We start from the raw sequence: 25,975 nt of genomic DNA on the forward strand, positions 1-25,975 counted from the left end.
AATAATAGAAAATTCTGACAAAAGGTCCTACACACACACAAATTGTTGCTTGTGCACAGGAGTATTTGTGAGCACTTCCCCGCTCTCCATCTCACTCCTGTTTTTTGTTTGTTTGTTTTTATTCTAGAATTTCCAAGGAGTTCCAGCCCACAGAGTATGTGTAGCAGAGGAAATCGAGCCCACAGCCCATGGCACTGTACAGGAAAGCTCCCTGGCATCTCAAGTGCTTGATCTCAACAGGAAGAGAAGCCAAAGGAGTATAATGACTATAAATGGACCATTGCAATTTATAGGTTGTATTAATAATTAAATGCTGGGTGTACTGTTAGCACCTTCTCTACACCCTCACCCACGGGTTCTTTAATCATCCAACATCAGGGAACTTGTATTTCGAGGTATTTGTTCTCAGTGCTTCAGGGAATAAACGTTACCCTATCCTGCAGTGCTACAGTCCTTGTTTATTCAGTGTGGTGAAGTTCTTTTTGTGTTGCTCTTGGGGCTTTGGTGTTTTTTAAGAGACGACTCTTTCCATCTGGCCATACATGCAGGAAAGAGGAGAGCTCCCAGCTCTTTGCGAAAGGAAATAAGAGACATGAGCAAACAATGCCGATACAGAAAGGGGAATCAAGCCAAGAGAGACTCGCAGTTCCGACACTCCAGAGTAAAACAGGCAATGGCCATTTGACAAGCAAAATTCATTGCTCTGGATAGATGAAAAGTGGTTCAGACCAACATATTTCATTATCTTCAAGGTTACCAGTGGCCACTTCCAAACAAGAAAATCACCAGCTTAATTAGGCTCCTCCAGCAATCTTAAAAGTGGGGCTATCCATTCTCCACCCACCCTCCGCAGCAGACACTTAAAGCACTTTCTGCGAGTCTGACAATGAAGGTGTTTGGCTTTGCGAGGCTCGCAACACAGCAAGAAGCCATCTGCAGCCCAGGAAGACACAGGGCAGAGACTGATTAGCAATCTGCGCAGGTTTCCTATCTTCTATCACCGTTCTCCCCTCCCCCTTCGCATCCCCTAGGGAGACCAGTTCCATATTCAAAGCAGCCTGGGGTCTTCAAGCAGAGAAATGTGCATGATTTGTACTTGGCATTAAAGCAGGGAAAGAACTCCAAAATTATAGCAGCTGCATCCAGCCCCTGAGACAGCCTAGCACCGATAAGGGATTCAGAGGGTCGCATAATTCATTTCACCTGCAGCAGTAGCATCAGGGGAGGTTAAATATGTCACTCCATCACAGTAAGGCAACGGGTTGGGGGAAGCCTTCATCATTCATCCTGTCAGCTCTACACCTCCCTTCGCCTCGCATCAGCGGGGGGAAATGGGGAAGATTTTCTATAAGCATATGAACAACACAGTGGGGGACACGATGACCTTATGAATTTCCCCTTCTAATTTGTGAATTGTCAACACCTGCCCTGCTCTATCAGCTCCCCTCCCTGCACTCCATCTTTCTCCCAGGACAAAGGGCCTGATCCTGCAATACTAACTCCAGTTTGTAAGCTCGGTGCCCTCTTGGGAGCACACATGTGCAAATGACATTGCAGAAAGGTCAGTACAGTGGGATGAGACCAACCATATTTAAACGGCATAGGGACTTTGTTCCAGGACATGTACATCTCTCTTATTTGGCTTTTCTTGGAGACAAAGGTATTTTCTTGTTATTTTTACTTCTGTTGAAACCTTGATTCTTGTCAATCTGAAGGCCTGGTCTTTCATACTGAAAACTTTCTAAGCATATCTTCTCCACAGTCATATTTCCACCTAGGCCTAATACTACTCTTCTCTTTGTTGCGTTATTTGCCAGAGTTCAACTGTGAGCACTTCAGGAGAGGATACCTGTCTTCATGTACTGCACAAGTTCATGGATATCTGCACTCACGTACAACAAATAACAGCTTGCCTGTGACAGGGTCTTTGGGAATGTAGTGACCTCACCTCAGGATTTTCTCTTGAGAATTCAGCTTTTGAGGTATTTCTGTGACAAGTCAGTTGTCCATGATCATTGTGCAATAAATGCAGAAATAACACCAAACTAAAGAAAGAATAAAGGCAACATCTAAGTTTGCCAAGAAGATGCCATATCTTAAGCCCTGCCACCACAAAGATACATTTGATACATAGCACAGATCATCCTCCTTTAAAAAAATAAAGGTGTTTAGTTTTGTGTTAATTTATTTCATAAATGAGAGAATAAATCACAGAAGGACCTTGGTAAGAAAACACAAGCATTTAGATGTTTCGATTTTTGGTATAAACAAGTACACAGAAAAGCAGCAAATTTCTTGAAAGTCTTTAGAAACTAGGAGAGATATTTTCATTTTTAATATATAATTCAAGCACAGCAAAACCAGGGAGGGTCAAATGAAATAAGTGCAAAATTAAATATTATTAACAGTCAAAGACTGAAAAACAGTACATGTGCAAGTCTAAAACAATGATTTTCCTTTCTATCCTACCCTGGACATGCAGGGCTTTATAAACAAATCAAAGTATTAAGAGATGTGTTCAAGCAATTTCTGTACCTACAGTTTAGATCTTCCAGCGTTCATGAAAAATGAAGAGCTTGTTCTGTTTCACTCCAGAAGCTACACTCAAGGAAAGAACTAGTCCATTAGCCTCCTGCAGAAAAATTCAGCATAAGGCATTTTTTGATGTCTTGACAAAGATAAAATGCAGTCTCACTTGGTGCTTTTAAATTTAAAAAAAAAAAAAATAAAATGTTTCAAGAAGTTGTTTTTCATGCCTTAAGGCTACATCTTTGGCTGGTTCTCGCTGTATTTTCTCCCCTGGCTTGAGTTGCTAAACTCCATAGCTATGGGTCTCTGGCAATCTGTTCTGCTCTGCCACTGCTGCTACTCCAAAGCACTACAGACAACTGAAGGATAAAGAGAGGGTATGTAATCAAATGCATACTGGGAAAAAGGTTTTTTGCTTCTGCCAGCTCATGCACACATATCTGTAAACGAAACAATACATCAGCAGGTGAGTAATTCAAAGCATCCTTTAGTTCTCAACACACTTTTCACAATGAGACTACAGAGCAGTAGACGACCTGAGCCTAATTACCAGTGAGGTAAGTTTAAAACAGATAGACAGAGGGAAGAATAAAACACCTAGTTACTTTATCCTTCAGAAACTATTGCAGCCAGGGGCTGGGCTGGAGCTCTTGTTTATGACGCCAGTTTTGCTCATACAGCATCTATGACTCACAGCTGGGAGTCATTTGCTGAATTCCAATGGGATTTCCACAAGGCCAACATGGAAAATGAGCTCACATCTGTTCCATCGCATATAACCTTTAGAGGGTCCAGAATGACTTCAGCCATATTATAAAACTACTTCACAACATGGGATGATTTTCACTCTCATTCAGAAAAGCTCTGATTACATTCCACAAACATAGACAGCGGCCCAGGACTCAGCTATGTACAGCACAGCAGAGTCACCAATCGCTAAATCACTGCAGACAGCACGAAGGGAAGCACCATCCCTAAGCCACGCTCTTTAAGCAACAGTCTTACCTATGTATTTTATACTGCCAAGGACTCAGGAGCATCACGTTTCATACTTCAAGAAGGTTGTGGGTCAACCTGAGTGAATTCAAAGGAGTATAAAAGAATCATAAAAGATGTTTAAAAGGCTGTAAATTGCAGCAGGAAAGTTTCAGTCCAGGAAAACACTTCTAATGGCGAGATCAGTTAAGTACTGGAAAAGTCCCAGAATCTCCATGTTTGGGAGGTCTTTCAGAACAATCTAGGCAAAGACGTGGTGTGGATAAAGAAAGCAACAGGTATCTCTTGAGGTCCCTCTCAGACTTCCTATGAAACCTCTAACAGCTGATCTCTGCATGGTCTATGCTGGAAAGCAGTAAAATGGTATGGGTTGGGACTTCTGAGCAGTGCCCAAATACAACATCACTGACCTCAGTTTGCACTTTCAGGTCCTCTTTCACAAGCACTGAAGTTTAAGACGTTTAGAATTGCACTGCTTTCACTGCTTTCATTCTGATTCAAATGGAATAGAAAAATTAAAACCAACCAAATCCAATGTGGCTGATGAACAACGAGCAGAGCGTACACATCAGCGAATCAAGCCTTTTTTTCTGTTATCCCTCAGAAGTGCTGAACTATGTAATTTCTTGGAGCACAGCGTGCACTGCTAGTGCTGTCCTACAGCACCACTGCCACTGCAAGGACTGACTTCATTCTCCACCAAGCACCCCAAATGACACTGTTTTCACACCCCCCAACTATCCCCTTGACAAACTGGAAAAGTTCCAAAGAAAAATCTCATTATATGTAACAACTATGACTACAGTTTATTCAGGATTCCAGATGATCACATGCACACCTACATTCCTGAACATTCTTGAAAATCCCAGGCCAAAACTGTACAGTGGTAGCAATAGCTATCATTTATGTCATGAAGAGGACCTCACTACGCAGGCTGCAGTATAAAGGCTGGAAAGAACAGGCCGCTGACTTTAAAAGTTTAAAACTGACTCACAAAAATTAAAATAAAAGACTTGGATTGAGACTGGGAGGGAAGATGAAAATAAGGATAAGGTTATCTAGATGAGCTAATCACAATCAACTGGATGTTTTATCTTCTACAAGGAGCATGAATAAATAAATACCATTAGCAATCCCTAGTCTGCTGCTAGACCTAGCCATCATTAGCAAGCTGATTGCTTCCAGACACTAAACAGAGTCAGTCTTAAGGATGTCTTAAAGGAGGGGAGATGATGTCAGGTGGGCAACTGTGCATAAAGGACACAGTGCCATAGGCAGTGAAGACACAGATAAACACAGTGATGGGGGAGAAAATAAAAAGAAAAAAGAAAAGAGAGAAGGAGGAAAGCTAATGGGCTCTTGAAGGTGGGAACCAGAAGCTTGAATGTGATATGGTAAAAAAGCAGAGTAACTGGGAGAATCAAAGGGACTGTGACATGATCAGAGTTACAATCAAAGAAGACTATTTTAGCACACATGGACCAAATTGGGGGTGACAGAGGTGTTTAGAGACACCAGTGAGGAAAAGGTTTCTGTGATTAATAAGCGGTGGGGCAGGGAGGGGAGAAAACAGCTATGATTTTAGCAGTGCAGGCAGATACTCAGAGTTAAGCTTGCAGATGAAAGAAAGAAGCTACTCCTCAGACTTCAGCTACCTGGATTTGCCTAATTATGTTGTTCAGTGAGAAACACTGGGCATTTTAAAGAAGGTCCCTATGTCAGGACCTCCTCACCACCTTAAGAAGCCTTATGAAAGGCAAAAATTTCAATCTAAAATTGGTGGTGGGCTGATTACATGAGCTAGTGGAGAGTTATCTACTTCAGGGGCATTCTCTTTGGGTACTTTCTTTGTTCAAAAATTCGAAAAACTCAACAAACTTACATGTGAAGAACTGTATCAAAAAGTTGTACCTAAAAATGATATGGGAAACAAAATGCCTTTCACTTGAGCCTGGGATCTCTCCACTACATTAAATGCCTTCTTGTTTTTAAGTGATGGAATGTGAATAACAGCTAGAAGCAGCAGACAAACATTGGTTTCTCTCCTGTAACGTGAACTTGCCAAGAGTTCCATCAGTACCCTGTAAGTGCAGAGCAATCACAAGAACTATAATGCTGAATTTTGCAAAAATAGGCAGGTGTCATGGACACCTAAGATAGACATAAGAGGGAAAAGTTACCTGAAATAATCTCTCAAGAAAAATTATTACAAGAGGGGAGGCCAGCAAGGTCTGTCTGTTTCCGATTGCCTCTCCTGCTTTGATGGCACCTTTATGGCTTCTTCATTTTAAAGCTATTTACTGTACTATATACTAGTTAATGCGGGTGCAGTAGAACCTTGAGTTTCAGATGGTGTGTTAAAACAAACTACAAGCCCTTATCAGATGCTGTAAAATTGCTGTGGAAAAAACAACACTGTTTTGACAGGCGTAGAATAGCTGTTTGAGTCACTGGTTATGCCCACCAGAATATCTTTCATTGTGCTAAGACTTCTGGAATGCAAACCACTGCCTACCGACTTCTTAACTAGTTAATCTGTTAACTCAGCTAAACTATTCTCACTTGGGAGAGTTTGTCAATCACTAAATTACAACTGGCTTCAGCAGAAACATCACTCCTCCTCCCCCCCCGCTCCCAGCCGAAGCAAGCAAAGCAACAAAACACCCAGAAAGGCAAAAGAAATCCAAGAGAGGGTGACCAATGTGAGTTTTGATCTTTAATCTCTCAGAAGCACTGGGCTTGATGCATTTGATGAAGTGAGGCAAACTTACCATTAACAGCTCAGTGATTTTAAGTGTCTCGTATAGGTATGTGTCTGGGACTGCTGGATAGCATCTCTTGTTTGTTTTTAAAACCCTCTTTATCTTCTTTCTGAAACTCATCTCTGAATGTCATGTTCACAATCATCTATGTATCCAACCATGACCATGGATCTTCTGCACTGAGTGGCTGTTCAGCCTCTTTTAACACTGCTGATGGGATGGCATTTAATCAAAATACCAAAAAAATATCAGTGCACATGAGCAGAGAGAGATTCCAACAATGAAGCAGTCAGCTCACCCATACAACCCCAGGCAACAAGCCTGCTAACATATTCCTCTTACTTTTTCTCAAAAAGAAAAGCAAGTGCAAGATACTGGACAGTCGTCAGCCAACAGTGATTCTAGTCCCATCATGAGAACTTTTTATCATCACTGTTCTCCCCTCAGTATATACAAACACATTCACAGGAAAACAAAGTCTACAAGCTCTTTTACAGTAAAGAAAATTTAGGACCCAACATGAAATTATCAGCCTCAGGCTGGAGAACCACAACAGGAGGTTTAGCACAGTCCAGAGTTTCAGGCAGTATCTGATGAACAAAATATGTGAAGTTCCTTATTCTGTGGGAAGCAGCAGACTAAAGCATACTGGGGATCATGATCAGACTCAGATTACCCAGTCCACACAGCTATCAGGAGAACGCAACTACAGCAAAAAAGTTGTGCTCAGTGTGAATTCACTGCTTCCAACAGTCAAACTAGATGGATTAAAGCCAGCTTGGTTAAGCCTGCCTGCACTACAGCCTTACTGCATGCAAGACTCAAAGGTAGGAGGAAGAAATGTAAGGATTGAGGACTAGCAGAGCAGGAGAATGGAAAAACTAGAAGAGCGAGAATCACAGTGCAGCTGCAAAGAGCTTTAGAAGCAAATGTATGAAGCACGGACTACTTGTGGAAGAAGAAACAATATTAGAGGTCTGTGGTTGATCTGGGTAAAACAAAGTCAGAGAGGCTGTCCTTGTTTCGGCTGGGACAGAGCTGATTTTTCTTCTTAGTAGCTAGAATAGTGCGGTGTTCTGGATTTAGTATGGGAATTGGTATGAGAAGAATGTTGATAATCCACTGATTTTTTAGCTGTTGCTAAGAAATCAAAGACTTTTCAACTTCCCATGTCCTGCTAGTGTGCAGGTGCACAAGAAGCTGGGAGGGAGCACAGCCAGAGCACCAGACTCAAAGCCAAGGGACTATTCCATATCATATAACATCACGCTCAGTAGATAGAGGAGGGTTGACTGGGAAGCTCTCTCGCTTCCAGGATTGCAGTTTCAGGATCTGCTCTTCTCTGGAATTGCCAGTCAGGCTGGGCATTGCTCGGTGGGTGGTGAGCAATCGCATTGTGCATCACTCATTTGTATATTCCATTATTACTATCATTATTATCATTACAATTTTAAATTGTTTTTACCTCAACCTACAAGTCTCCTTACCTTTATCCCTCCAATTCTCTCCCCCATCCCCTGCAGGGGGGAGGATGAGGGAGTGGCTAAGTGGTGTTTGGCTGCCAGCGAGGTTTAAACCACAACAGAGGTGTACGAAAAACTTAAGTGAATTGATGCATGTTGGACAGACTGGGCAGGGGGAGGAGGAAAGGGGCTAAAGGATGGGACTGAAGAAATTTTGTTGTTATACACGTTACAGTTTAATAGCATCAGAATAGAATGGAGAAGATGTGGCACCATAGCAAAGTCAAGAGCAAACCTGAAACAATGCAGCAGCAAAGTGGGGGGGGGGAAGAAAGTTATTCATTATGATAAAGACGACTAGCCTCTGTTTTTCACGCTTTGGAAAAAAAAAAAAAGAGACATGAGAGTTTTGGAATGTGATTATTTACATCTCCATGTAGTAGTGCTTACTGCCACCAACCACAAATATAAAAGGGTAAAAGTTTGCAATAAAAAGGGCAGAAAGGAGACTCAATGGTAAAATTTCAGCAAATGAAAAATTTCTAGTGTGTAACTTCTTATCCTGTACACAGCATCCTTAGGCTTCCACCTGGTGCCAGTTCCTACCCTAAAAAATGACAATGAGATTCTGGGGTTTTGTACTGCTGTGACCTTCACGTACACAGACTATCACTCGAGACAGACTATGAATCAGAACCACAGCTCTCTCCTATCCTGGTCAAAAAGCCAAAACTGGGTCTTATCCTCTCCACACAGGGGTTGTATAGATGTATACTGCACTGTTGAAGAGTGTGCCCCTGAACCCACTGCCCTCATGATTCATGAAGGACTGTAACAGACACTGTCCTTGATCTCCTCTCAGTGACTTGCACCCTGTATGTCCAGTCCGTGTAAGGACTCCAAAGCACCAGAAGAAACCACATTTCAGAAAGGGCTGTTAGAGCAGGGCAGTCCACCACAAGTCCATCTAAAACCTGTGGAATTAAACAATGAAAGAAAACACCATATATTATTATACTGCTAAAAGTAAAAAGTGCCCCTCAGCTTCAAATTGCAAGCACACAAGCATCTAGAAGCATTTGTCTGAATTGTCAGTCCCACTGCAGTGCCAATAATGATTACCATTTCTTCCTCCACCATATTACCCTTAACAAGAGCTCATGGGTTCTCAGGGCAATGCAGGCCATCATGAAAAGACTGAACCTGAGAGGGAGTCCTCTAAACAGGCACAGCATCGGACAGAGTGTTAGCATTTCACCTTGAGTCACTTCAGCAGCCCCAGAAATATACTGCAGCATACAGCCTTCCATGAGCAGGACTTTGACTAGATGAATTAATCTAAATGTATTTCAACTCTAGTTTCCCCGAGTCAATGCCTGATTTGCACTACAACTCTCAAATTCAAGAAAGCAGAAGTCATTTGTAGGGAGCATAGCTGCAATGACATCTGAAGAGGTTATTCAGCAGCTTGCTACACAGCAAACTCTAGTTACATAAAGATCTTAATTCTTGCCTCATGCCTATTGACAGCAAGCCACAGCCCAGCAAGTACTTGTGATCAAACTGATATGCATCGGACTCAAAGCTGAGAGATGTTACACAAGAACCATCAGTTTCAAAAGAGACAAGACCTGAGCTTGATGTTCTGACAACAGTCAAAACCACTTCTCTGCTCCTGTCTCTCATGCACCCAAGAGTGACCCTCTTCTACTTGAAGTTCTCTGAAAAGCTTTTCCTTATGTTTGGTTTATACATGCCAGTGGTTTCACTTCAAGCAGAGACCTTCTAATTTTGAGTTTAATATAATTTCCTGATATTCTAAAAGTGTGTGAAATAAAAGTACTAGTGATATCTTGCCTGTGATTCATATTATTAGAAGTACTGGCTACCAAAATTAAGTGAAATCTTAAGATATACCTCAACTACAAAATCCATTCTACTCATTTCAGTACCTTTTTGGTAATCTATGTAACTCCTGTACAGCCCTGACACAAGAGCAGGTTACAGTATCAGTGCTGGACACCTGAGCATGCTCTGGAAATAGTCCTTCAGAAGGACTATAGGAGTCAGAGCTGAAAACTGCCTGAACACTGAAGTGAAAGGCTCTTCCTTGGTCTCAGCAATGGAAAAGGGTGGCGGGTGGCAGGAGACAACTGCAAAAATATTCCTTATAGGCCACATGGATCTATTCATGTTCCTAATTGACAAAGCTCTTCTCCCTAACACAAAAAGCCACAGAAGATAGTTTCCGCCTTCTCCCCACACAGAATAGGCAAAAAGTAGTTTAAAGAATTTTAACTGTTCTCCAAAATGTTATTCTGAATCATGTTTCAGCTCCATTCATAGAATCACAGACCCATTCAAAACGCAGACCCATGCCTACTTCAAAACCCTTGCTTATTTTCTTCCACCTCCTTCTTCCTTTTCCCAAAGTCCCTGGAAACATAAAATTAAGTGTAATAAAATATCCCCATCTATTAAACCAACCCAAAAAAAAGTTATTTTTGTCTGGGATTTGGATTTTGATGAACTGGAGCCTTCCAGGACCTTCGCTTTGATGTTTTCAGAAACATCAAAAGATCAGGCTTGTTATCAACATCATTAGCGCGTCCTGAAGATGTTTAATACTCCAGCACATACAGAAAATGCAGCACAGAATCCCCCAATGGACTTTGCCTTGTTTTTATTCCTTCTTAATTTTGTTTTTAAATCTGTTTTGCATTTCTCATTCCAAGCCACTTACTTCTCTCCCACCCTACCCAATCCTCTCATATATTCACCAGAAGAGCTTTCTAGTGCTGACCTATTCCCCTTCCTGAAGGGAATTTTATAAATTCCTTCCTCCCCTACCATGACACAACATACAGTAGTTCTCCTGCAAGTGCTCACCAACATATACAGAAACATGGCACATCTCTTCGGTTATTTTGCTGAAATGAGTCAGAAGGTGTTTGGTTTTTGTTTTGTTACAAGTCTTTGTTGTTCTTTTTTTAACAAAGGTGTAATTTTCAGGAAATATTTGAAGGGGAAATGAGGAAAGAAAGTAGAACTTGAAATCCTCCACAGGAAGAAGCAGTGAACCTGTAGTGCTTCATCTATTAACTATGGAAAATCTGCTTCCAAACCACATTTTAATGACACCCATTAATTTAGAACAAATAGAAAGTTAATACATGAGCAGAATACACTGAGCTTACTCCACAGGTGTTTCTTTGATATGAAATGCACCATCCATAGATCAAGCCTTCAGCTGTTCAAACCAGGCAGGCACTTGGTAGGTCTGTTGTTGTTACAAAATCTAGGGAGTACTCATGACACCTGACTCTGCACTTTTTCCCAGAGATGGTGTGGTTATTTCACCATCCACGTACAACACAAAGGACCTTCAGCATATAAACTTCCCTACAAGACTCCATAGGACTAGAGCCGCTGCATAAACACCTTGTAGACAGGTATCTCTCCAGGACACCACCAGCTATCTCCGCAGCCAGTACACACATCATGACAGAGACTGAAATGTTCTAAGTGAGGCCTCTTCTTCCTCTGGCTTTTCCAGGGCTCTACACTTCTCCCTGGGTAAACACCTGAGCACTGGCAACCTAACTGATTCCTTTTTCTGAAACTGCCACTTTTTGCTGAGCAGGCACCACCTCATGCACAAAAGCATGGAGAGAGGCCTTATGATGCTAACTAAACCATGCATTTTAATTTAAAGCATTGGCATCAGACTGAGCTTGTAGTTCGATGATCATGTACTTCTGTCCTTCCTATCAACTATAAGAATCAAGCGATATTCTTTGAGGACTGGTCAGGCAGAGAGATTTATTCCAACATCATTATAAAAATACCACTGCATGAAAGGATCTGCCAGTGACAAAAGCTTTACAGGCTAACTCTGTTCTTCTGTCCTTGCCTAAACAGTCGTATGTAATCTTCTGAGAGAACTAATGACTTCTGTATTCCTTTGCCATGAACAATGTATTTCATCTTCTATAAAGCTATCAGCATCTATTTGGTTATAACACACACGTTTGTGTAAGGCTATAACTGCTTAAAGGAGAAAACAGAACAGGTCATCACATATCAAGCTAGACTTCACAGAAGTACAGAAAAGGATGATGATGAATAAGCAAATGGATTCAAGCCATAACTTACAGATTTTGTGGGCTGCAATACCTCACTGTTCTGTCTAGATCTAGTGTTGCTACGCTGACATAAAATATTGAAAGTATGCCTGTAGCACAGTCCACACAACCCCATGCTCATTACCCCACTAGCCCCAGCAGGTATGTTGAGGTTGGCATGCACATACTAGCACTGCAAACATACTACTCGTTGCCTACATCAATACAACTCAGCGACAAAAGCAGAAACCCTGAAATATCTGAAAACTAAATGTTTTATTTTCCATCTTTTGTTGGATGCAAATTTGCCATAGGAAACAATTCAAACCCATCTCAAAGGCACTGACCTGTGGCCTGGAAGGTGTGTACATATCATAGAATGGTTTGGGCTGGAAGGGACCTTTAGAGATCATCTAGTCCAATCTCAGCTCAATGACATATACAGATAGATACAGATATCTATATGTTTCCCATAGAAGCATTATATACACTTCAGCGTGAGTACTCGTTACTGCTACAGAGCAGAAAGGCACAGACCAGATAACCAGGAGGGGTTTTGCAGGTCCAGAGGGCAGTACCCATTTGACAGGACAGCGTTCCGAGAAACCTGCACAGTAGTTGCCCCCAGTACTATATGCCTGACCTTGCAAAGACCTACAGTAAATATTTTTTCATTTGGAATTATCCCTCAAACAACAAAAATCTACCACAATGCTTTAAAAAGTACAAAAGGAAAGAGAAATGACACAGAATTTTTATTATGTGATTAGAGAGAATTATTATTGCAGAACCCATCTCTGTTGCATGCTTTTCACAGGAGAGCAGCTATGACTGGTAGCTTCCAGAAGCGCTGTGTTGTTACAGGTGTAGCTCTCTGATATAAATAGATCACTCTATAATGTGTCTGCACTCTGCCCTTAAAGGACTGTGTTTTTCCTAGTATTTGATACACCCAGTTTAATAGTGCATTGTCCAGACTTAGTGAAGATCTGGAAGACTGCCATTCTTCACCCCCTGCACATATACTTTTGGCTGACAGAGCAAGCAGCAGCACTGCTCAGCTACTCAAGAGGATGGACCAAATTCAGAGCTTTTTTAGGCTTATGTACATGGTCTGCTGATCTCTGTGGAGTCGTGTGCCTGCATCCCGGAATCTGGGACACAGGCTGGGTACGCTGCAGCTTCAGGAGCAATGCTGAGAGATACTTATCCATCCCAGTACCAAACTGAAGGTATCAGAAAGGGCTAATGCAACTGGCTGAGCTGTTTGTGACTGGTTAAGAATATACATATCCAAGCTGCAGTAAAACATACCTTAAAACCTTCTGATTTTGTACACTCACCTTTAGCACAGTGGTGTGGCAGTGTCAGTAAGCACAGGACACTAGACTTGCAACCTAAGATTTATTCATGCTTGTGTCAGTGGCCTGCTGCATCATTTTTGTAATTCACTTTACTTCCCCTCCATGATTCAGTTCCCCTGTCTGCAGAACGGAATTAACAGCATTTGCTTTCCGTATTGAATGCTTTGAGAACTACCTTCTACAGCTGCTACATAAAAGCATTACTATTAAAGTCATTGTTCTGAGTATATTTAGGAACTCTCTGTGTGAAGTGCTGAAGCATATTTCTAATGTCAGCAGGATATTAGAAGACCCCTTGTCTCACTGGAACAGCTTTAATGAGCTACTGGAAGTAGCTCAGTACATGTTTCTACTGCCACAGTGCTGCATAACTTGTCCATACATCAAACAGTCTTGGAATATTTACCTTCTTTTCTCTGAACCCTCTTGCCTGCAAAGATACAAAGGCTATTCATATGACTGGCAATGTGCCAGTATGAAAATCCAGGCAGACTAACAACTTCCTACAAGACGTGTGAAGATAAGGTGGCACAGAGACAATAGGAGGCAAATTAAATTCCCCAAACTCCATCTTCCTGGGAACTGGAAATTAAAGAATTAAGGTTCTGTTGTGTGACCTCTTTCCAGATCAAAGATTACATGGAGACACTGCAGAGACAGGTTCCTATTTCATTCTTCATTACTGGTTGTCATAGCTTGATGAAAAGATTAAGCAGTAAGAATAGCCAAGATTGTTACTATAATATTCTGAAATTTGTATGATGCTAAAGCAATTACTTAAAACTGCAAGAACTAGTGAGGCCTGGTACAAAAAGAGAAACTTCTGTGACACCGTTGCATTTCCATTACAGAGAGAAAATACTCTTTCCTGTTCCTGTGCCCCTACAATGCTTTGACACTGCAGGAATGTTTAGGGCAAAGTAAGCACTTAAGAGAATCTGTGAAAGGCTACAAGATGTTCTCAGTCCATTCTAAGAAATCCCAGATAAAAGCAGTCCAAGAGACTTCCTCCTGGTACCACACGCAAGGAACAAAGTTGCCACCTACAACAGACCTCTGCAGTGTTTTCATCCAAACACCTTAAGGATGGTGCTTTTGGATAGATTTCCAGCTCCTGACGTCTCACAGAGTTTCTTCTTATACAATCTCCACCACCTAAACACACACGTGTATGAATATACCCTCAAGCAAGATAAATGGCTGGTTGCTATGTCAACAGCACCTAACCAGGAGGGAGAAACAGGTACTAAAGGGGACAGGGGAGGCAGAAGACATAATTAGCAACTTCCTCCTCTGAATGCATCTACAGTGGGACTGTTTACTCATAAGACTCAGAAACGAAACAACAAACCTTTCATTAGCATTCAAAGCCACGTGAAATCCGAAGATGTCTTTGCAAAGCCTGTCAGTACTAACATCTGCATCTGCATTAGGAACACAACACACAGACGTAAGAGGGGAAAACACAAATGGGATCCTTTCTGCTGGAGCCTGCAGAGGGAAGGAAGAGGAGACAGGGGCACGTCTCCCCTGAGAGATGGTTGCAAAGATGGATTCAAAGGCAGCATGCCTACACGTTCCCTCCCTGTAAAACAAACCTTGGAGAGATTCTTGAATCTAAACAAAATCCATCCTTCCAAGCTGTTCAAACAGTACAAGCAGAGACGAAGCACAAAAACGATGCCAAAATAAACACGCAAATGAAATGGAAATTACCTTGAGGAAAGTTAACTGGAAAACATCAGCAAGAGATAAGTGGTAGAGGCAAAACCACCAACTTCGGAGAAATTACACCATCTTAGACCAGCTGTGATGCAGATCTAAGTGTGGAGAGAATGCAAAGTTAGACTAAGAGCATGTTTTATGGGGTGGGGGAAAACGCAAAGAGAATTATTTTGGGTAATACCTTTTCCCTTCAAGATCTCTCTAGTTTAGTCACTCTTACCTCTAGGATTTAAACTTTCTGTTCTTCCATTTGTAATCTGGATAATGTAGTATCTTCATAAGACTCTTCAAAAACTACAGATAAAAATGCTAATGCAAGTGTAAAGAATTATTATTGTTGCTATTACTGAGGATGCTGTAAACTCCCCTGCCGAGCTGCTAGCAAAACTGATCCTGTTCTTGACTTCAGTTAAGACTGTGCTTGGGCTTTTGCCTCTAGCTATTTTTGCAGAAAACATGACGCAACGCAGTATCCGCAGCCTAAGGAGAACCACCGTTATATTACAATTTCTTGGAAAACAGATCCTTAACTAATCATAGCAACTACCGTTTGAATATATGGCAAAGTTCACTCCAATCTATGGACTTGTGTCACCCATACAATCCTGCTGCCACGTGACAATGCAACACTGTCAAAATGAGTGGATTCACACAAGCATTAACAGGATTAACATACTGGTTTATCAGCCACTACACACACAATTCCCTAGACAACAAAGCCTTCCCATCACTGGGATGAAGCATGGCGATTATTTAACTGTGCTGCAATACAACATGGTCACTACTACACGTATGAAGCTCCGAGGGAGGGAGTCTGACCAGGCAGAACAGATTCCCTTTGGACACTGAAGTGAGTAACTCAAAGTTACACTGCCTTTCGATGGCCGTGAATACAGTGCCTCAGCTCAACCTGTCCTTTAAAGTACTGTGGCTCCTGCATCAGATTGTCACACTGAATCTCTGTAAAAAGTGCTGCCTTCTGATTCAGTGACCTCACTCCCAAAGCAGAGTCTTCTTTGATGATAGATATTCTAAGCCACTGCTGACCTCAACCAACCTCACTTAATATACAGATTTTAAAAGCTGAGGCTGAGTGCTCTCTTAAGAAGGACCACAAAATCTTAAACATTAAAATACCACCAGAATCTAGAGCCACCCTGCCACAGATCTCATCCAAGGACCACTGCCAAAGGGAGGACTGTTCAAAAGAATTTTGGTTAAGCTCCACGCAAGCAAAGCGTGGCTGACAGTGAAAGCAAAATCCCATTTCCTATATATCATCAGCACTACCATGAGCCTGCTTGGTGCACAGGAGAGACTGTCAGCTTGATTTCACCTCACCTCTGTCTTAAATGTAGACCTCTCCAGCCTCTCCACGGAAGGGAGAGAGCTGTCTTCCACTCCTCTGTTCTTGCATCTAGTAGCTCTCTCCCTAAACCCCAAGAAAAGGCATTCCCTTCTTTAGGAGTTCAAATCCCAGCCAGCAGGAGCATCTATTGGAAGAGCTCACAGAATCACTTCCTCCAGTCCTTCCCGGATCCAGCTCTTTGGAGGGGCAGGGATGGAGTTGGCGTGGTGAGTTAAACAAAGAAAAGGCAAGAGCAGTCAAGCAAGGACAGAAAGAAGCGAATGAAACACAGATGACAGTGGTTATCTGATGAAAGCCAAGGAAAAAAAAAAAAAAAGGTAAATTGGGGAAGGGGGGAGAAAGAAATCCTGAGACAATGAGATATCAAAGAAGGAGGAAGAGGCAACATGTAAGAACTGAGCTAGTAAGCAGAAGAACAGAGCTAACATTATTACTCCAGGCTTCCTCACATTTAATATCCAACTATTGGAAAGGAATCCAAGGCTGCTTCCCAGGGGTTAATTCCTAACCCTGCCTGCATAAGCAAGATACATGCACTAATGAGGTTTTAACGGTTTAAATTATTTCTTTTAGAGCAAAATCAAGAAGAGTACTTACTGGGTTATAGTGACCTCCGCTTACTGATCCAGTAACTTGCACAAATATTCTAGGAAAAAACCCAACAACAAAAAAACCAAACCCCACAGATCAGTAATTCAGCTTCGTATTACACTAGAGCAAACTACTTCCTAACCCAGAAAGCTATAGTACAAATCAGTTTTGTCAGCTGAAAACCAACAGAACCACGAAGTCTTAGTGCTTAGGATGGTAGGGAAAACCCCGGGATTCAACTGACACGCTGTTGCAGCGTTGTGACAGTAAACCAAGTACCAGCATAAATGGGTTTCAGTAGCTTCTGGGGGTTAGGATTCCGGGTCACAGGGGCTGCTCATTATTGCTCGAGTTTCCAAGGGACAGCAGAGAGACATTAAAAGTGGGCATTTTGATTCTCTATGTTAATAATTTTCAGGGAGTAACAACAATTCAGAGTAACAACTACTGATGTCATACTAAATCTTAGGGTTAGCACTGGGGTTTTGGAAAGTAAGAGCTACAAAGCTGAAATACGAAGTACCAATTGGAGAGCCAACATCTGCAGATTTGAATAACAATTTTGGGTCAGCTATAGCAATTTGAATTTATGTTCAAAAATTTACAATGAAGGTTTGGAACTCTACTGAGTGTGAATTATTGCTAAATTTTCCCAGGTTCTCAGAAGGAAGATGAGGACAGGTGACAGAAGATTGTTTTACACCTGACCATTAATTTTGGATAATCAGGCCGTTCTCTAGCTTATACTCACTATACCATTAAGGTTTAGTATGGTAGGGTACAAAAACTGGAATTATTGTTTCCTTTTGGAAGGTACAAAGATGTAGTTTCTATATCACAGTTTGAATGTTGGAGCACTAGTTGGTACCTAGTTTGTACTGACAGCTAAAGCTCATAATAGATATGGTATCAGGATGGAAAGGTCTGAAAATTTCCCTAAGACCCATATATGTTGTTGTTAAGTTTTTAGAGTAAGCCAAGGATTAATATAAAATAATTTACATATTTTTATCCTTGTTTTTAGATATCAGAATGTTTTTTCTATAAATTCAAGACTTGGGTTAGAGTCAGGGAGCAGGACAGTAATGGTCAGAGCATCTAAACTGTTACTTTACTTTGCAAAGATCAGAAAAAAGACATCCACTAGCATCACTGAATTTTCATATGGTACTTGATTCCAGGATACAATAAGGATGTTCTACACCACAAAATTAATTCAACATTAAAGTGCTAGATAGCTAAAATTGATATAGGTCCACTGATGGCATGCCTGAAATCAGTGAAAACATAGTCGTCCACAGAATTGAATTTGGTTCTGTTTTCAACCCTGTGGATTTTTGTTCAAGCTTTATTTTGTCCATTACAGGAAGTGATTTTCAAGTATTTTATTCTTATCATAATACTGTATGGAATGATCTTCACTACTTTTTTTTCTGCTCAGGAGATGCCTGGAACAGGGTAACACCAATGGTCCTTTCAGATACTGCAATGAAGCTACAGAAAGGTGAGAAGCAGGAGTGAAACAGGGCTGCCAGAAAGGACTGAAGCAAAGTAGAGATTACATTACTCTAACCACTGATTCTGTAGGTGTCAAGAAATTCAATTCTGCACAAAACTACAGGAGTACTCTAAGCTATTTCGACTGACTTTGGACCTGAATGGATAATGGGGAAGATGGCAGCATAGCAATTTTCTAATTCCTTTATACACCAAAATACTTATAAATATTTTGGGGGAAAAACAACCCTGAAAAATAAGTAAACCTGCAGTCTAGGCAATTTATGAAGAGAACAACAAATGAATGAAAAATGCTATGTGAATGAATGAGGTCATACCTTTGAAACACCAATTAAAGTCTTCAAAAGGTAAAACAATGGTGTTCTGCTAAGTGCTAATCCTTCTATTGAAGAGGAAGAAGGCTGAGGGGTAAGGCTGTTTAAATTATTAATATGACCCCATGCTAGTCTGCTTCATTGGAACAATGAGATGAATTATAGTGAGGGCAATGTTATCTTAAATTACTCTCAGCAAGGTGTGGAGCACTTACTCATTTCCCATGGGTTGATGTTTACATGTGTTCATGCATTCCTCTCATACTCCTCCTGCATATACGTATTGATCCAATTCAAAAAATATTTCATATCTCGGAAAGAAAAAGTTAATTACTGAAAGAGCAGATTCACCGGAGAAAAATAATCTTTCTACTGGAATAGCTTTGTTATAAAAAGGCTAGAGCTCGTAAGCCCTCAAGGCAAAGCCCTAGATGACAGGAGACAATGAACTGCTATGAAGGATGGCTCAGTGAATGAGACATGGGGTTAGGATTCAGGACACCTGGGTTCAAGCCCTCTTCAGTTAATGATTCTCTGTGTGACTTTGAACAAGTTGCTTAATTTATTACATCTTTTAATTTCTTCTTTGTGTAATACAGATAATGGCTTCCCATCTCACAGAGTGGTGGCGTAAAATCTAATGATTCAAAGATTCCAAGGCAATCAGATGCCATGGACACTATTAAGTATTGTCAATTTTCTTATGTTAAAAAAGAGGCTCAGAATTGCTGAATGACTCTTCCGGAAACACTGTCCTGGGTATGCAATGTCTGGCGTAATTCCTACCAACACGCTTTACATTCCTTGCTAGCTCTTCTGTAAACATCTCTCCAAATCCCAGAAAAAGTCTTTTGGGAAGGACAAGATACAGGCTGGAGTTCTTCAGATTTGTATTGATGCAGGTGAAACAAGGATCAAGTCCAAATCTATTTCCATCCCAAAACATTTTGAAAGGGCACATATATACCAAAGAAAGATCAAACATAAAATAATGGCAGCCACTGCTAGATGTTTTACACAATGTGTCAGACTACAAACTGAGACTAAATGAGACAGTGTATTTCCTCCTCCAGATGCTATTTAAGTTAGAGTATACTCTGAGCAATGAAAATAAATTATATTAAGCACAGACTGGGTCTCATGCATTCCTCTTCTGATTCTGCCGTTAGGTTTCTAGGTGACTTCAGGCAAGTCACCAATCTTTCACACCTGCACTCTCCTCAGATTGTCTCCCACCTTTACCACCCAAAAAGCATGGCATTATTTAAAGTACTTTGTCTTGCAGACAGGAATACACAGAGCACAACTATTTGAACCCCACAATAAACCCTGACATTCAGCTTTTTCTACATCTATCTTACGAGCTGACTGTAACGCAGATGAGCACTCCTTTTCAGCTTGGTTCCACTTGAGCTGACTCTACTTCCAAGGAAATTATCTTTGCTGGCCCTATCTCTTCAAAAAACAGTAAACAGTTGCAGTAGAAGTTGTATGACCTGAGGGAAGAAAGAGCTGATAAAGCAGTATATATGTGCAGTATATATTCCCTTGGAACTATGCATAGTAGAAATAATAATTTCTGAAAGAAATAGTAACTTTTCAACCAAAACAGTTAATTACGAATGCAGAAGACAGCCCTTGCAAATGCCTGCATTCATGCACCACTGCCTGGGCAGAGCAATGACAGATCTTGCACACACTGCCTCCCTCCCATCTGAGAAAGGTGTAATAGGATAGGCCTCAGATCAGGCCCCACGGTTGTTCCTGGAAACATCTACGGTCTCCCAAGATGGAGAAGGTCCAGGAAGCATCACTACTGCTATTACTGCATTTTAACGTATTTTAATACATTTTCTTTTGCTCTTCTTCAGTCTTTCAACTGCCAGTACATAATGCAAAGATCAAAACCAGCAACAGGGAGACTGGGACTAAACATTTAACAACAGTGAAAAGGCAGCTCAGCTAGGAACCATCCTGCCCAGCCGTTCTGCCCAGCTCCCTTTCACACAAGCGCACGTATGTGCCTACGTGTGTGCACGCACATAAACCAGATTTATTTATTTGATTTTACAGTTTTTGCCAGTGCAGCACATAGCTGCACAGCCTACTACTTTTGCCAGAACACATACTGATATTTTAGTGTTTCAAGCACTTTCCTTATGACAGCTTTTACATTTTTAATCCCCTTTTTGGTACAGTATAATGGGTATTAAGGTCTGATTCACATTCTATACATAAAACGTAATGTTCTCACCATTCCTCATGCAAGCCAATTGAGATGAGAGATTTGCAACTTTGTTTTCATCTGTACTTCTGTTCTATCACTATTCTTCAGTTCATCTCAACCTAAAAGAAAACTCTAAAACAGTGGCCATTAGCTACAGAAAAACATGATTATTTATCACTTTCTAAGTCTGGATACCAAGAATAGCAACCATCTCCAGAACACAAAATATTGAAGCACAGTATTTGCTTTATTTTATCTTTCAGTATTTATTTAAAAGACATGCATTTCTAAAATATTCATAGTAAGTTTTTGCAAGCTGTTCTTTCCCTCCTCCATTATTATTTGTATTGTATTGTATTATTTGTATTTGTATTGTATTATTTGTACAAATCCTGAACATCTGCCAATGCAAAAATATGAGGTTTCAAACTGTCATTTCATGGACTGAGAGGCACCTCTCGAATCATCATGGACCATTCTCCCAATCCTGACAACAGGGGCCTGTGATTCAGTCCATTTGAGAGTACATCAATTCTCAGAATAAAAGATGAAGAGAAAAATTTGCACTGAACTATAAAATAGTGTCAGAAAAATATCAGTGTTTTATTATTTTGTTGACATTTATTCACCGAAACACACAAACACATTCCAAATTGTCCCTGAACTAAGTATGACTCCTTTGTTTGTGGGGCAGCTGGGAACAGGCCAATCCACAGCAGCAGCTCTCGAGTCAGCCACAACAGCTACAGGCATCTTTGCAGCTACCAAGTTCTGCTCCCCACAGTTCACTGTGCTCACCTTGAGAGGAATGAGTCTGACTGAAGAGTTCAGACATGCACACAGGCACGCGCAGACCTCGCACACCACTCCTCAAAAGCCATGCTGCTTTGCACTCCAGTGAAACCTCAACGGGGCTGCTCTCTCCAGCTCCACAGCTGCACAATTCTTCTCCTCTACCTCCCTGCCACCTCCCTAATTGCTGCCTTAACGCAGGATCTGCCTTAAAGAATAGGCTTTTTCTGCATCTCCACCAAAACTGACTCCCTCTTAAGAGCACACAGTAAGTACCTGGATAGTAGCAGGGGACCTGAAATCCAAGGCTTGCATAGGGTAGAAGCATTCTGTACAATAGCCACCACTATTCAGATTGCAGATCTGTATTTGAATGAAATATAAAGCTGGAATCCTAACTGGGTTTTGTTCATTTGTGTGTCTCAAGCATCACGGCCTAACGTTAGCATGAAAAATTCAAGCTACCTTTGTAATGTCCCCTACTATTCATTTTGGTTCCTCTTTTCTCCTAAAACCCTGGGTAAAGTTAATGGGAATTTGATAATCACTGCTTCACATTACTTGGTAAAGTGGTTTCTGATAGAGATTAGAAACTTCTGTTTGAGAAACATCACGGAAGCCTCCTGTGGAATTGTACCAAGCACCATCAAACTCTTCCCTGCACCTACAGATGTGAACTTCATTCACTACAACAAGATTTATGGCAAAAATACTCAAAAACAGGCTTGCATCAATCAAGAATGTATTTTTTGAAAAAGATTCCTCCAATTCTTCCAGGTTTTTAAAATCCATTATGCATTCAGGCCTCCCCCTATCCTCCTCCCAACAACATTTTTGAGTAGACGTTCTCAAGCAAATACATTTACGCTCTTAGTCTCAATTTTCACTCGTGTAAAGCCATAAAAGACTTGGACTAACTTCAGAATTGGGAATTTCTGGTTTGAAAGAAAAGCTGGCTACAGTAGACTAGATTTCCTGCGTGACTGAGATGAACATCCTAGAAAGCACTGACAGCAAGCGCCCTTAAATAATACATTTCAGTACGTACCTGGATCTCTCACTGCAGCTGCACGTGTGAAATGCAGCACTAGGACAAAGCAGAACTCACATGTCAGAAAGGTCTGCCATTCCCAACTATTTAAGGTATGACAGTGAAACTAAAGATGGACCACACACCTGAGAGCTGTTCAACTATGCGAAATACGAATCAACAAAGCACGGTGTGATTCCTGTAGCACAAAAAAACTTCCACTTGCTCTAAACCACCTCATGCAAAGTTACTCAGTTGGCCCATCTTTCCCACTCCATATTCATTAATTACTACTTTCACACAGAATACTCTGTCTCTTTTGGGCAACAATTTTCTTAAGCAGATAATCGTCACATTAAATCCACCAGTTCAAAAAGGAGCATTTTACCAAATGAGCCATGAAATTCATTTTACTTTTCTGGCACTAGTATGTCAAAAACTCGATGTCGCCTTTAATAAACTTCTCCAAATGAGCATCCTGGTAACTGAACAACATGACATTTCTAACAGTGAGAAGCCAGAAAACCAGAAACAATTACATTAAGAAATGAAGGGGGAAGGGGAAGCATCCTGCTTCAAGTAAAATCTCGTTAAGTTAGGATTTACACTCTTCTCAGGGAAAAGCTGACTCCTAGGCCTAAGAGTAGCCATGCGTCAAGTCTCCTATTTCACTCTTCATGAGATTGTCCTGATAGTGCAGGACAGGACCAAAGTGTGAACCAAGTGCACTACCTGAAGGGCCAGAAAAATTAGTGTGAAGAAGTGAAAATGATAAAGGTACTTGTTTAAGATACTTCAGAAACATTCTCACTCAACAGATATGCTTGCAAGTTTACAGGAAAAAAATGCATTCATACTGAAAAAGACTAACAAAAGGAATCTGCCACTTCCATGGAATGGAAAATTCCAAGTTGCATTCTTCTCATCTTTTTGGTCAGATATTCTCTGTTTCTTCATATTCTCTTTCATATCAGCAAAAATAGAAAAGCAAACCTAAAGAAGAAAAGTGAAAAGTCTGCCACAGAGCATAAGAGAAAACATCAAAAGTAAAAACAAAAACTTTGGGAACAAATGGAACTAAATCAAAGTAGGTATTTTCAGCTGGTTGATTTCTTTTTCATTGACATTTCCTGTTTTTCAATCAGCTCTAATCCTTGGCTGGAGAATTCAATGGAGCTATGTCAATTTATATTTGCTAAGGATTTGGCACATCATATTAAGTATTTCCCAGCGTGATCATCTAAGTTATTAAAACATTTCATGCAAATAGGGACAGAATCTTTATTTCAATTTCTTGACTGATCCCAGCACAGCCAAAAGGGTCCCAATTTTCTCAAATTAGATGAATTGGAACATTTATTTGTACACTGAGAGTTCTAATGCCGTAACCACGGTGCCTAGACACTTTTGTACACTACATATACCCCCTCAGATTACAATGGGAAGCACCAACTTAATTCATAACTGTGTCTAAAGTCACGTAAACATCTAATTAAGCAGCCCTCTTCCTCTTGTCTAAAACACTGCAGATTAAAGAATCCAAGAGTCCAGGTTAAATCTGTACAACGTAACCCTTTCCTCCATAGGGTTCATTTTTATGTGCCTGATATTTAAAAGCAACTTTTGTTGTGGGAAGGGAATTACAACAGTGCAAGAGGCGATCTGGCTGGTACTCTGATTACCACCATCAGCTGCACTTCAGAGGACGGAAGTGATTAACGGAAACATTCGGAGTTGAATATCACTGGAAAAAGAAAGAGGGTGGAGGAAGTGAATGCACATTTCCAATTTTCATTCTATTTTTGCTAGCTTTGACCCTGTCATGAGTCTCATTAAAACTCTAAGAAGAAAGGTTTAAATTTGATTTAAGACCATCTCTTAACTACTGGATATACGCACACATCCTCACCTAGAACAGAAATTTTGTCTTTGTTAAACTTGCTGAACAAATTACAAAGGGAAAATTCATTGCGGATTTTTTTTTTATTTTACTCTTATGTGAAACAGACTCTGCCAAGCCTTGCCTTGATTAAAAAAATAGAGAGCCCTCACTTCGGGTCTGAAAAAGAAGGTGGAGAATTATTTAAAATGAAAATTATTAGAACAGCATTTTGCATTTCATCCTAAGCCACAGGAATCAACAGAATTCTCTTCATCAGTGCAGCCCTGGATCCAGCCCTTTACGAGACGGATCTTTGATGAAAATTATATATTCAGTCTTTGTGGCTAGATTCCAATCTTGCTCTGTCCTCTTACCTGACAGAAATGTAGACTCTTACAAAATAACTATTTAAGCACTCCAAATTATAACGAGACAGAAGCAGCTCCTCCTAAAGGCGACTGAAACGATGTGTAACAATGGTAAGGAGAGTAAAGGAAATCATCATAAAAATGACAGGAACGGAAGAAAAATTAAACAGTCTGTAAGTTTTCTTAGGAAAGAAAAAAAAATCTGCATCTGACATCAAGTTAACAAATATTTCTACTTCAGTTCATGCTGGTGGCAATTTATTTTCCCAGTGTGTGCCCTTGGCTTTAAAAGCTCGATGTCTAAAAAGGTTTTTTTTTTCTACCCCATGTATCACAGCAAACTCTGGCAAACTGCTTGACCACAGGAAACGTGTAAAACAACATCAAGACATTCAGAAGCACAAAATAAAGTGGAGAAAATAACTTTTAGAAACATAGTCAAGGATTATAAGTTACAGGAAGAGTAAAGATATAATTAATTCCCTGCCCCAACATGTGGAAAAAAGACCATGAGGTGACTCTAAACAGCTTCTCCAGCCTGGAGACCCCTCACCTCTTGCTGTTCAGGTAAGAGATTTGAGGCCAGAAAGAACCATTCTAATTACATCATCCAATCTCCTGCAAAACAAAGACTGCAAACTGTGGTGAGGACTACAGGCTACACAAACAAAAGATATGCAGTCTTCATTTATGAGAGGGGAAAGTCCTCCTTATCAATTTGTACCATTATTAAAAGATCATAACTATAAAAATAAATAAAACCTGCATCTTATTCCTAGTTCACGATTGCCTAACTCTGACTCTTTTCTCGTGCCTTTAGCAAGTTCCCCAGTAAGACAGAACAAAGATAACCAGCACGCCTGTTCTAGCCACAGCAACTGGTTTATTATAAAAACACAGCAAAATTAAAACTTTCATCCA

The 25,975-nt window shown here is 40.7% G+C and overlaps 1 protein-coding gene across 13 annotated transcripts in view; it reads right to left on the reverse strand.

Moving 5' to 3' along the window:
- Positions 1 to 25,975, reverse strand: part of BRSK2 (BR serine/threonine kinase 2) — a 318,986-nt gene that overhangs the window by 208,322 nt on the left and 84,689 nt on the right. Inside the window, exon 2 of one of the 13 annotated variants that reach the window (XM_074842057.1) lies at positions 14,955 to 15,058. The exons of the other annotated variants lie outside the window; for them this stretch is intronic. The gene's annotated coding sequence lies outside the window, so the exon portion shown is untranslated. The remainder of the gene's footprint in view (positions 1 to 14,954; positions 15,059 to 25,975) is intronic. 13 annotated transcript variants of the gene reach the window in all.

This window comes from Strix aluco, chromosome 16, assembly GCF_031877795.1.
Source record: "Strix aluco isolate bStrAlu1 chromosome 16, bStrAlu1.hap1, whole genome shotgun sequence".
Lineage (NCBI taxonomy): Eukaryota > Metazoa > Chordata > Aves > Strigiformes > Strigidae > Strix > Strix aluco.